Source organism: Mus musculus, chromosome 3 (genome assembly GCF_000001635.26).
Source record: "Mus musculus strain C57BL/6J chromosome 3, GRCm38.p6 C57BL/6J".
Taxonomy (NCBI): domain Eukaryota; kingdom Metazoa; phylum Chordata; class Mammalia; order Rodentia; family Muridae; genus Mus; species Mus musculus.
The window spans coordinates 78,778,620-78,795,180 of NC_000069.6; the positions used below are offsets into that span (position 1 = coordinate 78,778,620).

At 39.1% G+C, this 16,561-nt stretch overlaps 1 long non-coding RNA gene across 1 annotated transcript; it reads right to left on the reverse strand.

Annotated features, from left to right (window-relative positions):
• Nucleotides 1-11,115: 11,115 nt before the first annotated feature.
• On the reverse strand, nt 11,116-13,612 carry Gm36341. Its single transcript, XR_375737.2, has 3 exons — nt 13,526-13,612; nt 12,783-12,821; nt 11,116-11,228 (listed from the first exon to the last, which is right to left on the reverse strand). It is a non-coding gene; the product is annotated as a predicted gene, 36341 (long non-coding RNA).
• Between the last annotated feature and the right edge of the window lie 2,949 nt (nt 13,613-16,561).

Genomic DNA, 16,561 nt, shown 5'->3' on the forward strand with positions numbered 1-16,561 from the left:
AAGAGAGAGAGAGAGAGATTTCATACTTACCAAAGGAAAAAATCCAACGAGTTGATGTTACAATTCTTATAATCTATGCCCTAAATTCAATGGTACTCACCTTTGTAAAAGAAACAATACTAAAGCTTCAATCACACATTGTGTGTCCTTCATACATTGGTAGTGGGACACATCAATAATACCTCACTCACCAACAGACAGGTCATCTAGACAAAACTACACACAGAACACTAGAGCTAACAGATGTCATAAACCAAATGGACCTAACAGATGTCTACAGAATGGTTCACCCAAACACACACACACACACACACACACACACACACACACACAAAATACACTCTTTGATGGGAGCCTCCCCACCTAGAGTGGGTTGAAACAGGACACAGAGTAGGACTCACATGTGGCTTTAAAGAGTGAGTGTCTCCAGACATTCTAGCTCTCTAACTATACTGAAATACTGATGATAACTTCTAAAAAGCCTTAAAATTTTTCTTGCTAATTCTGAGGGTTAAAAGCTGCTGACTTAGGTGATTAACACCTGTAGCCTAACAGTGGAGGATTAAGTAATGTAGCCTTTGTTCTATCTCAGCAGGAACCACATGGCTCTAACTTTCAGCCTGCTAGTCACAGGAAGAAAAAGGAACACTTTAAAAGGTGATTTTTACTTTTATTTCTAAGTTGCAAAAAGTTCCCTATGAAAGTTCTCTAAGAAAAAGGAGGAAATTATAAATAAGGCTGCTGTGAACATAGTGGAGCATGTGTCCTTATTACAAGATACATTTACACAATGGAGTACTGCTCAGCTATTAAAAACAATGAATTTATGAAATTCTTAGGCAAATGGATAGATCTTGAGGATATTATCCTGAGTGAGGTAACCCAATCACAAAAGGACATACATGATATGCACTCACTGATGAGTGGATAACTTAGAATACCCAAGATGCAATTTGCAAAACACATGAAACTCAAGAAGAAGGAAGACCAAAGTGTGGATACTTTGTTCCTTCTTAGAATGGGGAACAAAATACTCATGGAAGGAGTTACAGAGACAAAGCATGGAGTAGAGACTGAAGAAATGATCATCCAGAGACTGACTCACCTGGGGATCCATCCCATTTACAATCACCAAACCCAGACACTGCTGTGGATGCCAACAAATGCTTGCTGACAGGAGCCTGATATAGCTGTCTCCTGAGAGGCTCTGCAAATGCCTGGCAAATACAGAAGTGGATGCTCACAGTCATCCATTGGATGGAGCACAAGGTCCCCAATGAAGGAGCCAGAGAAAGTACCCAAGGAGATGAAGGGGTCTGAAGACCCATAGGAGGAACAGCAATATGAACTAACCAGTACCCCAGAGCTCCTTGGAACTATACCACCAATCAAAGAAAACACATGGTAGAACTTGTGGCTCTAGCTATGGAGTGGATGGCCTAGCAGTGGATGGCCTAGTCAGTCATCAATGGGAGGAGAGGCCCTTGGGGCTGTGAAGGCTCTATGCCTCAGTATAAGGGAATGCCAGGACCAGGAATGGGAGTGGGTGGGTTGGGGAGCATGGGATGGGGAGGGAATAGGGGATTTTTGGAGGGGAAACTAGGAAAGGGGAAACTAGGAAAGAGGATAACATTTGAAATGTAAATAAAGAAAATATCTAATAAATTTTTTTAAAAAGTAAACAAAGGCTAGTACACAAATCATGTTCATAACTTTAGATTAAACAAACTGGCCTAATTACATTTGCTATTAAGTATGTAGAAGGTGCCATTGAAAATATCTGTCCTTAGGGACATTTGTGAGCAGGTCAGATGATCTGAGTTGTACCTGTGCATCTCCAAGTTAGGTATAAAAGAACAGATTCCTGAACATTGTTGTCTACCCTACATGTATACTTTGTGACAAATGTAAGCTTGTACACATATACACACTTGCAAGATAAATAAAAGTATTTTAAAATTAGGGAAAAAAAGAAAAAGGGGGAAACAGAAAGATCCTAAGTGGGTCAAGGAAAAAGTCTCTCTCCTCTCTTTGTCCTCCACAGTTAAGCATCTTTTCAGAATACATGATCACATGGTAAAATCTTCATCACAAGTTCACACATAAAATCAAACCATAAATTGAATAAGCTTACAACAGTGAATGTTTACATGTATATCCATTAGGAGTATTTATCAGGCTAAACATTCATCACTTGTCACATCTCTACAGGTTCATCAAGAGTTAAAAAATCATAACTAAGTTACTAGTGAAGTTTTGTATAGATAATCACCATCAATATTTTATCTTCTGGCCTAGCACCTATAATAAATCATTAGTTCCCTTTTTAAGACCTTTAGTTAATGGTTTTTACAACCTCTTAGAATGTGCTCTGAGTAATAGAAAGTCTGGTTACAATCTAGAAGCAATTAACTGGTGACAAAATTGAAGACTGGAAAAGTTCTCATTGCAGTTTTTGACTATCAGAAAAGGACCTAATAGCAGTTCCACTATAAAAGAGCACAATATACTGATATGATTTTAGAAATTCTTATAGGCTTTCCTCCCCAACTTGCTTTTTGGTCATGATGTTTGTGCAGGAATAGAAACCCTGACTAAGACAGCTCATCATCCAGAATTAAGAAATCAACTATTTGTCTATATGACATCACTTCGAGACAGTAGTACATCTTCACAGATCTGCAGAGATCTGTTCAAAAGGGTGAGCTAATACCTAGTGTTGTCATACATGTTTAATAATAACAGGAAAAGCATATTAATAGCAGGAATATTTCCTAAAATGATTTTCTCATGGGCCTTGCCTAGGGGAGTTTCATCGTAAATTTTAATCTAAAGCGAAACCATTTCAGGAAGATCACCTGCTAGTTATTAGCTTGTTGACTTCTGACAGTCCTTCTTAACATCTCATGGAACTTTCTTCAAAACTGACCACATACTCAGTCATAAGACAAGTCTCAACAGATACTCCCAAGTAGAGTAGTTGATATGAAATAATCAATCTGAAGGCTGAGCCCAATAAAATTGAAACAGTACAAAGAATGAATGAAACAAAAAGTAGGGTCTTCGAGAAAAATCAACAAGATATATAAACTGTTATCCAAACTAACTAAAAGAGAAAGACCGTCCAAATTAATAAAATCAGAAATGAAAAGGGAAGGGAACACAACAAATAATACCTAGGATTTCAAAAAATATATATTGTTATACTTTAAAAAAAACTATACTCTACAAAATTAGAAAATCTAAAAGAAATTGATGATTTTCTCAATAAATACCATTTATCAAAGTTAAATTATGATCATATAAAAAATTTATACAGACCTATAACAAACCCCTAAGGAAAGAGAAGCAATCATTAAAAGTCTCTCAACCAAAGCAAGTCAAGCGTCAGACCGTTTTAGCACAAAATTTTACTTAGGACAAATACTTCTCAAATTATTCCACAAAACAGAAACATAAGGAACATTGCAAAATTCATTTTATAAAATTGAAGTCACCCTGTTACCTAAACTATACAAAGATTCAACAAAATAAGAAAATCACAGACAAATTTCCCTTATAAAAAATGATGCAAGAATACTCAATAAAATACTTGCAAACCACATCAAAAACCACATCAAAAAGATAGATCATCAACCATGATCAAGTAGGCTTCATCCCAGAGATGCAGGGATAATTAAACATATAAAAAAATCTGTCAGTGTAATCATCATATAAGCAAATAGAGAGAAGAAACAAACCACATGTTCATCTCATTAAATGATGAAAAACCATTGAAAGAATCAGGAAAAGAACACCCATCACAACAGTCACAAATAACATAAAATGTCTTAGAGTAACTCCAACCAAGCAAGTGAAAGATTTGTATGATAAAACTTCAAGTCTTTAAAGAAGTAAATTGAAGAAGATATCAGCAGACAGAAAGATATCTCATGCTCCTGGATCAATAAGGTCAACATAGTAACAATGGCTATCCTATCAAAAGCAAACTACAGAGTCACTGCAAGCTCCATCAAAATTTCAACACAGTTCTTCACTGAAGTTGAAGAATACTCAGCTTCATATATATGGATGATAGTTAAAACAATCCTGAACAATAAAGAAATTCCAGAAGTATCACCATCCCTGATTTGAATTCAAGCTACACTACAAAGCTGTAGTAATAAAAATCACATGGTATTGGCATTAAAAAAAAAGACACATTAGTTAATAGAATTGAGATTGTCTGGATTGCTCTTCAGTCTGAAGGAGCTTTGAGAGACTCCAAGAACATCCTGCCTCCCCGTGGAAACCTTCCAGGGGCCCCAAAACTAACTAGCTTGGAACTGCTCTACCACCTGTTCTAGTCAGATCTGCCTGCCATCCCAGTTGGTCTACCTGGCACACAGCCTGCATACTTAGATCCACCCACCATCCCAATTGGGTCTGACTGGAACACAACCTGCAGAGTAGGGTCCATTCAGGACACAGCCTAAGCCAGTCAAATATGCTCCATGCTCAGGTCCACAGCTACTGCCAACTTTCCAAGAAATCCTGCTATCATCAGGATCATCCAGACAACAACAGGTGAAACCTGATGTCAATAAAGTACAGCAGAATAACATAACCAAGAAGACCTAGGGCAATCTGATACCACCAGAGCCCAGCTATGCTATTACAACTAACCCTGAATATCCTAACGAAACTGAAGCACAAGAAGAAGATTTTTACATCCAATCTTATAAAGATGATAAAGGACTTGAATAAATCCCTTAAGGAAATACAGAAAAATATATTTAAACCGGTAGAAACATTGAAAGAGAAAGCAAATAAATATAAAGAAATACAGGAAAATACTACCAAATAGATGAAAGATATGAATAAAACTGTCCAAGACCTGAAAAGGAAATAAAAAGTAGTACAGAAAGCACAAACTGAGGCAATTCTGAAGATGGCAAACCTAGAAAATAGAACAGGAACTATAGACAGAAGCACCACCAACAAAATACGTGAAATAAAAGAAAGAATCTCAGGTGTCAAAATGTATTAGTCAAAAATAAATGCAAAACCTAAAAACTTCATAACACAAAACATCCAGGATATGTGGGACATGATGAAAAGACCAAACCTAAAAATAATAGGAATAGAATCAGGAGCAGATTCCCAACTCAAAGGCCCAGAAAGCATCTTCAGAATAAATCAGAGAAGAAAATTTTACCAACCTAAAAAAAGAGATTCTTATAAAGATACAAGAAGCTTATAGAACACCAAACAGATTGGACTAGAAGAGAAAATCTTCCTGTTGGATCAAAATATAAATATAATATAAAGAACAAAATGAGAATTCAAAAGCAGCAAGGGAAAGGGCCAGGTAAGATATAAAGGCAGACCTATAGGAATTACACCCGATTTCTCACCTGAGACTTTAAAAGCTAGAAGGGCATGGGCAGACTCTAAGAGACCACAGATGTCATTCCAGACTGTTATACCCAGTAAAACTTTCAATCAGCATGGATGGAGAAACCAAGATATTCCATAGCAAAGCCAAATTTAAACAAAACCTTTCCATGAACTGGACCCTACAGAGCTTACTTGAAGGAAACTTAAGAAAACACAAAGAATAAATAATTTCACACTTTTAAAACCAATAGAAGAGAGAGAAACACACACTAGCAACATCAAAATAACAGGAAGTAACAATCATTGGTCATTAATATTTCACAACATTAATGGACTCAATTCTCCAATAAAAAGACTCAACAGAGTGGCTGCATAACAGAATCTACCATTCTGCTGTATAGAAGAGATATTTCTCAGCAACAAAGATAGTCACCACCTCAGTATAAAAGGCTGTCAAAAAAGGTTTCCCAAGCAAAAGGACCAAAGAAACGGGTTGAAGTAGCCATTCTAATAGCAAATAAAATAGACTTCCAACTGAAAGTAATCAAGAAAGATAGACAAGGATACTTCATACACATCAAAGGAAAAAATGCACATCTCAGTTCTGAACATCTAAGTCCCAAATGCAAGGGCACACACATTTGTAAAAGAAACACTACTAAAGTAAATGACACATCGATCCCCCACACATTAATAGTGGAAGACCTCAACACCATATGCTCACCAATAGACAGGTCATCAAAATATAAACTAAACAGAGAAATAATACTCCTGCCTACGTGATGTGCTGGGATAATGGAGGCTCAGAACTTGTGGGAGTGTCCAACCCATGACTGGTCTAATTTGAGACCCGCACCATGAGAGAGAGCCCATGCTCACCAGTGCCTGGATGACCAGGAACAGGAAACTTGATAGTCCAGAAACCTAGGATCTAGGATGGGGAGAAGGGGCAGAAAAATCAATAAAATGATCCTAAAGATAGTCTCCTACTCATAGATTGGTGCTTAGCCCAGTCATCCTCAGAGAGACCTCCACTGACAGCTAATGGGAACAGATGAAGAGACCCAAGCAAAATAATAGGCAGAGAGAGAAAACAGAGAGAGGGAGAGAGAGGGAGAGGGAGAGAGAGGGAAAGAGAGAGAGGGAGAGAGAGAGGGAGAGAGAGAGAGGGAGAGGGAAAGAGGGAGAGAGAGGGAGAGAGGGAGGGAGAGAGAGAGGGAGAGAGGGAGAGAGGGAGAGAGGGAGAGAGAGGGAGAGAGAGAGAGAGAGAGAGAGAGAGAGAGAGAGAGAGAGAGAGAGAGAGAATTGATATCTCCCCTTGGGTTTCTCCCCTTGGAGAAAGAACCCAAGTGGAAAGAGTAGAGGAAGAATTGTAGGAGCCAGAGACCATAGAATCAACTAAGCAGGGCCCATAGGGGCTCACAGAGACCAAAACAAAATTACTGACCCTGCATGGGTCCATGCTAGACTCCCTGCACATATATTATGGTTGTTAGCTTGCTAGTTTTGTGGGATTCCTAACAATGAGAGTGGGAGCATTTCCGACTCCTTCCTATACTCTTAGGATCCTTTTCCTCCTACTGTAGTAAAGGCCCCAGACTTCCTACTAGTGTTTGAGTAAGTGAATTGACTTCTAAATAAAGGAATCTAAAAGTCCCACCCACTCCTGTGCTTATACAAGCCTTCTCCTACAGCAAGTGTTCTCTTCTCACCCTCTGACTGAGCAGTCCAACTCCCACGCCAGGGCTTTCCTCAGTTTTCTGGGAATACATGTCACCTTTCTCTTATAAACTCCACCCATTTTTGAGGTTCTGAATATATATGCATCTGGTAAGGACTTATTCTATTACATAGCCTTGACAACTCCCCAGGAACTTTCATTTGCAATCTTGTAAGTGTATTATGGTTTTTTGTTTGTTTGTTTGTTTGTTTGTTTGTTTGTTTGTTTGTTTGTTTGAAATTATGGCCAGCATGTTCTAGAACAGAAAATACAGAGATTTTTGCAGTGACAATGCCTAACATTAGTAAATGTCTGCTCTCTTCAAGGTTCCCTAAATGCTTAACAAGCTTAATCCTCCCACAGCCCTGGATGGAAAAAAAACTCTGTTCTTTCACAGGTGGGAAACTGAATCTTCAAAGACATTAAGTCACATGTTCAAAATTACACAGCAGTGAATTAGGGATCCAAAAGTCAGACTCCAGTGATCTGTGGTCACAAGGTTAAGAAAAGCATTCTTTTAAGCTAAAGTAAACAAATGTTGAAAATAGGTTATTTCCTAATGTATTAACCAGATAGTATAGTAAATAGGAAGTGTTCTTCAGTTGCTCATGGTTACCCTTGCTCTCCAGACTGGTAACGATAGACATGTGGTAGAAACTTTAAGAGCTAGGACGCTGTAGAAGGTCTGTGAGACACTGGGTATGCTCTACATGGAAACATGTGGTTCCAGTCCCCCTTCTCATTTCCGTTTACTTCCTGGTTAAGAGATGATCACTTTTGCTCCATGATGGCTCCATCACCAACATCTTAAAGCCATTAGAACAACCAAACATGTCCTGAAATCTGCAAAACCTCGAGTCAATGTATATCTTTTCTCTTCATGAATCGATTATCTTGGGTATTTATCATGGTAACAGGATGCTGACTAATACACTATATGAACAGTATTAAAAACAACAACAAAACAAACCTTGTTTATGATAAGTTCTGCCCATCATAAGGAACCTCCCTCCATTTTCCAGAAATAATATTAGGCTCTTTGTAGATAAAATCAAACAAGACACATTAGTGACCTAAGAGGTCATAGTAGATTAACAAAAAAGAGAGACTCGACAATAAGGCAAATGATCTATGGGACATAGAAGGAAGGTATTATAGGGAACTGAGTCAAAATAGAATAATGTAACCTAGGAAGCCAGCAGTACTGTGACCTAATGGAGCAGTAGACCACAAGAGAGCATGCTGGAAAGGGAAAGCAAGACCAGTCAAGGACTGTATTTATCAAGGAATTGCTGCTAATCCATCTGGCAGAGTAGTAAGCTAAGCATAAAGTCATAGCAAAGTGGAGCTTCAGAAAGATCAAGAGCCACGTGGCCAAGCTACCTATGAAGCTCACTGTCATCCTCAGGATGGTGACATATCACCCAAGGGCTCTAAAGTGCAATGGTCAGATTACAAGAGAATGTATTATCATTAAATCTTTATGAAGAATTCTGTCTGAAAAGCAGAGTGGAATAGACATTTGAAGAGGACAAATTAGACAGAAGAAAGGGAATTAAAATTTATTGTAGCAGTACAGGAGAGAAGAAGAAAGACAGCAGAGTGAAGGTAAGGCATTCCCTGTCTACAAACAGATGTTCCTTACCTGAGTTATACCCTAAAATTTACAACCCCTTACACCTTACCATCCATACAACACACCCTCATAAATATCTTACTCTCCAGCCAAACAGTCAGCACTTCTGTATTGTCCTTGGATTTCATGACAAAGAGATAAGACTCTGTTCTCTAAAACTCCCAGCCAAGCTAGTGCTTCAAGGGAGATGTTATAAAGAGCTTAATAATATAACACTTAAGATGGATCAAACAATAAGTAAGAATCCGCAACTAAACATTAATTCTGCTCCATGCACCAGAATTAGGTTAAAGAAAAAAAAATATTCAATGATACTTGTCAAACAGAAAAACCAACATCATGACAGAACCGGGATCCAGAATTGAGAACTAAAGGAGAAAGTGGACTTGAATCTGAATACATGATAGGCAAATGGGTACTCATAGCCATGAAGCAGAATCGGCAGAGAACTAAGAGGATACACCAAAGAGTAGTGGAACACTGAATTAACCAACCAAAGGGCGTGCTTGCTGAAGTCAGGACAATCACTACCTGGGGAGGAGGAGCCTAATCAGAGAGGGGACTAGATATTTATTATATCTGAGTGATTGACCAAGGGTTTTTGCTAAAATTGAGTTTTACAAAAAAGTTCACAGACAAATGTACAAAATAATTCAGAAGCCTGAGAAACATTCACTAAACTAAAGGATTTTGGCATCAGTGTTTGAATGTGTGACACCATTTAAGAATGATGCTGTTTTAACAAGTATCATTCTTTATCCTTATTCTGATGAATGGAAGAGAACTAAAAACCCTTCCTAGAAGTTCTCAATATGGTTTAACCTCAATTTTTCACACTATAACTAGGGTTCATGTAGCCTCCTTTGGTATTATTTCTTTGGATTTTAAATGCTACTCATGTATCTGTGTTCTGGGGTTTTATTTTTATCTGTAGTGATTTACTTTTAATGTCAAAACAACTTATTTCTTAATGCTTTAATTGTACACGTTTAATATTGCTAATATATTCAGATATACGTAACAATATCAAGTGCTAAAACATAAGATATGCTTAGACTGGATAAGATGTTCTACCCTCTGGGAGCCTAAAATAAAAATTTTAAAAAATGATTGCCTCCCACTTTCCCTAGATCTTTTTATGCACTGTGTCCCTAGAGAGGTCTTACAGTCCTCAAGGGAAAGTCAAGTCCCTCTGCTTATACACACAGTATTTTCCCTACCCTGACAATTCTCCTCTTAGGGAAATACTTGGTTAATAACTGTCCTTCCATCTCTACTTGTCGCAAAAACTCATTGAAAACAGATCCCTTCCTAGCCTTTTTCCATGAAAAAAATGTACTTAGTAAGTATTTATTTTTGTTTATGATGTAGTCTGCACATTCATCTACCTAAGCTATTCATAGGAGATCTGAGATGGAATAATAAACTTGAATTGGTACAATTGGAAACAAAGACCATGTCCTAAGTTGTGAGAAACACAGCTTTCCATTATTCTGAGTTAACCGTGTTTTATAAGGACTGTTTTTCATACTGTGAAACCTTTTTTAATTAAAAATAAAAAGATTTAAAATTCAGTAATATATAGTTTTCTTCTTCTATTTAATAGACCTCTGAGAGAGAAAACACAGCTGGAAAACAGAAAGAAAACTTATTTATTCATAAATACTAAGAACCTTTTAATTTCTTAAGTATAATTAGACATAATTGTTTAAAAGAAAATGTTTCTTTCTTGAAGGTATCTTAGCTTTAGAGCTATTACAGCAGTCGTTCCAATTCTCCAGTGCTCTTGAAACAGACATTCATTTTGTACCACTAAATGAAAAAGGTGAGAACAACATTATCTTAAATTGAAATCCTTCCTGATACATCTTGTCTTCCTCAATGATCAGAACTCCTTACTCCATTATCATGGAGGAACATTTTTCTCAGTTCAGACAAAAAGCAAATAAACATCACATTACCATCTAGTCATCGATTGTGACTTGGTTTCCAATTGTCTTTTTCTAAGAAAACATAACTTTACATTCCTACAGCTATATAGATTGGACTCACTATTACAGCCCCTTTTAGAGTCCTTTTGTATGTGTTGCAGTTGGACAGTGAGAAGTAGATCTGATTCAGTCCATGGGACCGGAAGCTGGAGTTGGGATGTTTTCACAGCTGCGTAGTACTAAGACTCTTTTGATACTTCGGTTCTGCTCCTCTCAGTCTTACAGCTGTCTACCACAAAGACACCAGGTAACTTTACAATTGCATCCTCAGTCAATAACCCCTGAAAGCCAGGCGAGAGAAGCGTCTCTTCCCAACACTCTTTCTTGAAAAAGAAGAAAATCCAGCAGCCTCTATCCAGCAGTGCGTCTTTCCGGGGGGGGGGGGGGGGACACTCAGCAAAGGAGTAGAGTATAGGGTTTCTGGGCTGCGGTGTTTATGAGAATGACGACTGATCACCAAAATACTTCCTCCCCGGACGCTGGAAAAACTGCTGTCCAACATCTGGGAAATTTTGCAGGTCCATTGTCAAGGAAGATAAGAAAAGTAGGCATTCTGTGATTAACCATGTACATCAGTCTCATGAGTAGGTTTTTTTTTCTTTCATTTTATGATTCTAATTGAATGGGTTAGTGATCATAATTGCTACGTTGAAGGTCATAATGATAGGGAGAGGAAAGAAAGCAGAAGCAACAACATGAATGTATGTTCTAAGCTACTGTGGGGGCAGAAGGAAGAGGATTGCTTGAACCCATAACTTCAGAAATATGCTGGGCAACATATTGAGAAAATAACAGAGAAGAACAAGAAAAAAAAAAAAAAAAAAGATGTAGAAAAACAAGAAAATGGTAGACTAGCTAATGCATGAGGCTCCTGTTAATAACAAGGTTTATACAGTAAGAGAGAACACAGACAAACGTTAGCTACCAGCAATGCCATATCATCATATGGAATTTGGCGTGGGGAAAGATCAAACTCAGTATATTATGAGGATAAGATGGGAGGAAGCACATAAATTCAATGCTCAGGCTTCTCAGTGGGTAGCTAACAGGAAGCCTGAAGGGTGAACGAGAGATGTGCCAAAGGCAGCCACTCCTAAACATAAGAGATCTCCCTGGTGAGATTGTGGCCGTCAGGGTTGAGAAACATTTCTTCCTCTATCTCAAGAGAATCCTCTGCACATGGTTGCATATCACACAGACAACTGGTAATAGATTGAGGGCTTCCCTTCAAACAGGCTCTGTCCTTTTTACTGACACAACACACCTGTGTAGTGCCTCAGTATGACTGAAGCCCAAGATACACTGTTGAGAAGTGGGTGGGTGCTATAAAGTGCCTGTGCTGGGTGCACAACTGAAGAGCTGCTGGCACCCAGGGCTGCCCTGAGGAGCACAGCCACTAAGCCAGGAACTTAAAAGATTCTATGGTTTACCTGACCCCTGGGCATCTCAATCTCTCTCTCTCTCTCTCTCTCTCTCTCTCTCTCTCTCTCTCTCTCTCTCTCTCTCTCTCTCTCTCTCTCTCTCTCGGGCTTTCCTCGTGTGAAGCATGGCATTGCTGTAGGCAGCTCTGCAGGCGAAGGCTTTCAGCTCCAGGAGGAAGAGAGTGACAGTGTCCCTATTCTTCCACCCGAAATGAATAGCATAAAGCCAGGCTGACATATCCCTGAGTCAGTCACTGTAGACAGGAGAATAGAGTACCGCACTGACCCTGTGTCCTGTTGATAGAATCTGTAGTCACTAAATTCTTAACAAAACCTTCCACATGTGCCTGACAGCTAAACATGCAGTAGAGTTTTAAATAGCCAGTTCCAATTAGTTTATAAGTCACTACCAAACTTATCCCCCATTCCAGCACTGACATTTTACCTTTATTTATAAAGGGGAAACAGCAGTAAGCCTGTTGCAGCCTGAAGATGTTTTCATACCAGAGGGAGCCTGTCCTGTCACTGTGCTAGTTCCGAACCGGGTCTGCTCTGTGTTCAGTTTGTTACATGTCCCATGCTAAGCCAATGACAAGGTTCCTTCCATATATGCATCTGCAAGGTTCAAATCTCACCTCATTTTTTTTCCACTCTATGTTCCACACCACAGACACCTGCAAGGATGAAACCAGAACAAAAATAAACTAAAAAACACTGAAACAAGTCAGCCTTGATCTTTGCACAAAGTATATAATCCATCCTTAGCTTTGATGTTAAGTGTTAATAGTTTTTCTAATAGCAAAGGACCTTGGGGCTTACTATAAAATTCAGCTTTAGTTCTGATAGCACCACCTGCAGAGTCATTATGAAATATTGCAATTCAGAAATCCAAGCAAGCATAGCATTCCCTTGGAAGGGTGAGAAACAGAACGAAGAGGCCAGGTGACACTGGGCTCCCATCTCCTGGCCTTAGCACCACACTGTACCACTCTTACGTAAGTGCATCTTCTGGAGAAGTCCAATACCCAGGGCTTCAAGATTTCAATTATATTCAAAACCTGAAACTAACAATGGAGGTTAAAAATCTAAAATAGTTATAAAGGTATTAAAGTACTGTTAGTTCTAATTGTGTTAACTCATTGTACTAAACCATGGTCAAGACTTTCTCTCCTGCCTTGGCAATACTTGTGCCTGCCCTTTATTTCTTATCATTTCTAGTGGTGGGGGACAAAAAAACAAATAAATAAACAAAAAACACCCACCAAGTGCAAGGTCGTGGCATGATATCTCCCAGGAACAACTGACCACTGATCTACATCTTACGTGGGAAAACCATAAGATTTGTAAAATCCAACCCTCTTGCCTAAGAGAAACTTACCAGACATCAGCCCACTCCAGGTAGGCACCAAATGCTGAATTCTTTTTCCCAGCAAGGGCAGCCATCTAAATGCTATTCAATCAGAATGCTAGCCTGTGCCTTCATGCTGAACACTTTTTTTTTTATTTTGTAGTCACTGAGATGGAAGTTTCTGTGAGTCCAATATCATCAGAAGAGACATCAAACAAAAGTTGAGCAATACAGAAAACATGTGACTACATAGTAGGAAGAAAAATTTAGATGTTCTTTCTTTCTAATTTTTACAATTTTACTAACAGCATCCTACCTCAAATAGGTGCTTGAATTGTTTGGTGAAAGGAAGTGTTCATGGGTTGCTCTCTACACAACTTTCAAAATGCTTCCCTATACCTTTAACTGTTAATTAGCTCAAGTCTTTGGTTCAGAAACCACAGCTCTGTGCAGTGTGACCTCACTGGTATGGCATCTGAGCAATTATCTTTGAAATAATGAGCCTTTTCATCCATAACAGAACAACAACTTCTCACTTGGATTGCAAAAGATCAGAGGCAATCTGCTGCACACCAGGGTGCCTGCCATCCCCTCTGTAGCATACCTTATTTTCAAACTAACCTTTCACATCCTGAATTAATTAAGGTGTTTTCAGATTAAAAATTAATGAATTTGCTTTAACCTCATTTAGGGGGATAATAGGGTGTGTGTGTGTGTGTGTGTGTGTGTGTGTGTGTGCGCGCGCGCGCGCGTGTACAGGTATACATACACACTTTTTCTTCATAAGTATGGCTTGGCTCCTACTGACACATCCTAAGGAAGGCAGTATCTCAGGGGTTTTGGTTTTTTGGATTTTTGTTTGTTTTGTTTTTACCTGAAAGATCCTAACAAGGTTCAGATTTGTATAACTTACAAAAATAAAGACCCTGGTTGGGTTTCTTGGTGGATTTGACATGTTCCAGTTTCATTCAAAAATTAATCTAGAGACTGGACAGATAGCTCAGAGGTTATGAGCACTTGTTATTTTTCCAGATCACTATCGTTTGGTTTCCAGTACTACAATAGAAAGATTACCACCACTGTAACTCCTGATCCTGGGGATCCAATGGCCTCTTCTGGCCTCCACATATACCCACGTGCACATACACACGCACATGCACTTGCACACACACACACACACACACACACACACACACACACACACACACTCACACATCCTATACACACATAGATACATACATACTGTCTAAACTACTTTTCTATCGCTGTAATAGGACACCATGGCTGGGGTAATTTATGTAAGAAAGCATTTAATTTGGGGCTAATGGTTCCAGAGGGTTATGATAATAATCATATAATCATGTATGATCATAATATTGGAGAACATGGCAATAGACAACGAGGCAGACATAACACTGTAGTAGCTAACAGTTTACATCCTGATCCCCAAGTAGGAGACAGACACACAGACACACAGACACACAGACACAGACACAGTCTCAGACACAGACACAGACACAGTCTCAGACACAGACACAGACACAGTCTCAGACACAGACACAGACACAGTCTCAGACACAGACACAGACACAGACACAGACACAGACACAAAGAAACAGACACAGACACAGACACAGACACAGTCTCAGACACAGACACAGTCTCAGACACAGACACAGTCTCAGACACAGACACAGACACAAAGAAACAGACAGAGACAGACAGAGAGCCTGGGAGTGGCATGGAATTTTGAAACCTCAAAGCCCACACCCAATTACACAGCTTCTCCAATGAGACCACATTTCCTGACCCTTCCTAAATATTTCTACCAACTAGGAACCAAGCATTGAAATATATGATCCTATGGGGGCCATTTTCATTCAAACCAGCACACATACAACTAAATAAAAAATATATCCTCAAAAATTAATGTGGAAACAATTAGAAAGTTTTCTATCAGGTTCTGAGAAATAGGGTCCTCATTTTTAAAGCCAATTCTTATCATTTCTGCTTTGCTTTGTTGCTTATTCTTTAAAAAGCAGTTTTCTGTAAACTTATTTTTTAATTAATTTATTTATTTACACTCCAGACTTTATTACCCTCCCTCATCTATCCTCCAACTGTTCTACATCCCATACATCCTCCCCACTCCCCTCTTTCCACGTGGATGTCCCCACTCCCCACCCCACCTGACCCTTAAACACCCTGGGACATCCAGTCTCTTGAGGGCTAGGTGCATCAACTCTGAATGAACACAGACCCAGCAGTCCTCTGCTGTATGTTTGTTGGGGGCCTCATATCAGCTGGTGTATGCTGCCTGGTTGGTGGTCCAGTGTTTGAGAGTTCTCTCAACTTCTTATGTAACAGAATACATATGAAACCACTTCAAAACTGAGTCCTGTTCTATCTTGGAATTGGGAAACCAATAATACCAGCCAGCAGCCAGCAGCCAGCAGCACAGGGAAAGGAACTGTATTTCTTTGTGTGTGTCAGTGTCTATGCATATACTGTCTGTGTATATGTGTGTCTGTGGGTATGCATGGGAGGCGGTATATACAAGACAGAATGCACATGGTTCTAAGAACATCTAGCAGAAATCAGTTCTCTCCTTCCTCCATCAGGATCCAGAAATGATCCTTGCATCCTCAGGGTTGACAGCAGACACTTTTGCCCACTCAATCATCTCACTGGCCTCATTTTCCTTCTTTTATGATTCCGTCTCATTTTCTTCATGGCAACTGTCAGCTATCATGCTGCTAGGGGTGTAACACAGAGATGAGAGTTAATCAAATTAGAAGATGTCTCTAATCAAATTAGAGCTGGTCATTCTGGCTGCCAACCAACTAAAAAGGAAATGTTTGTCTTTGAGTATCCTGTCCTCAAAAAATAAAGATTAGCAAAGACTAGACATTCATCTCTGTAGACAAGAAGAGACTAAGACAGGGCTTTGGACCCACACAGAATGGGCTATAATTATATTACATCAAGGAAATCAAGGCCCTTAAAGGGTTCTATGCGTCACCTCTAAACTATTGACTATTGATAGGCTCTGGGAAAGAGGGAACC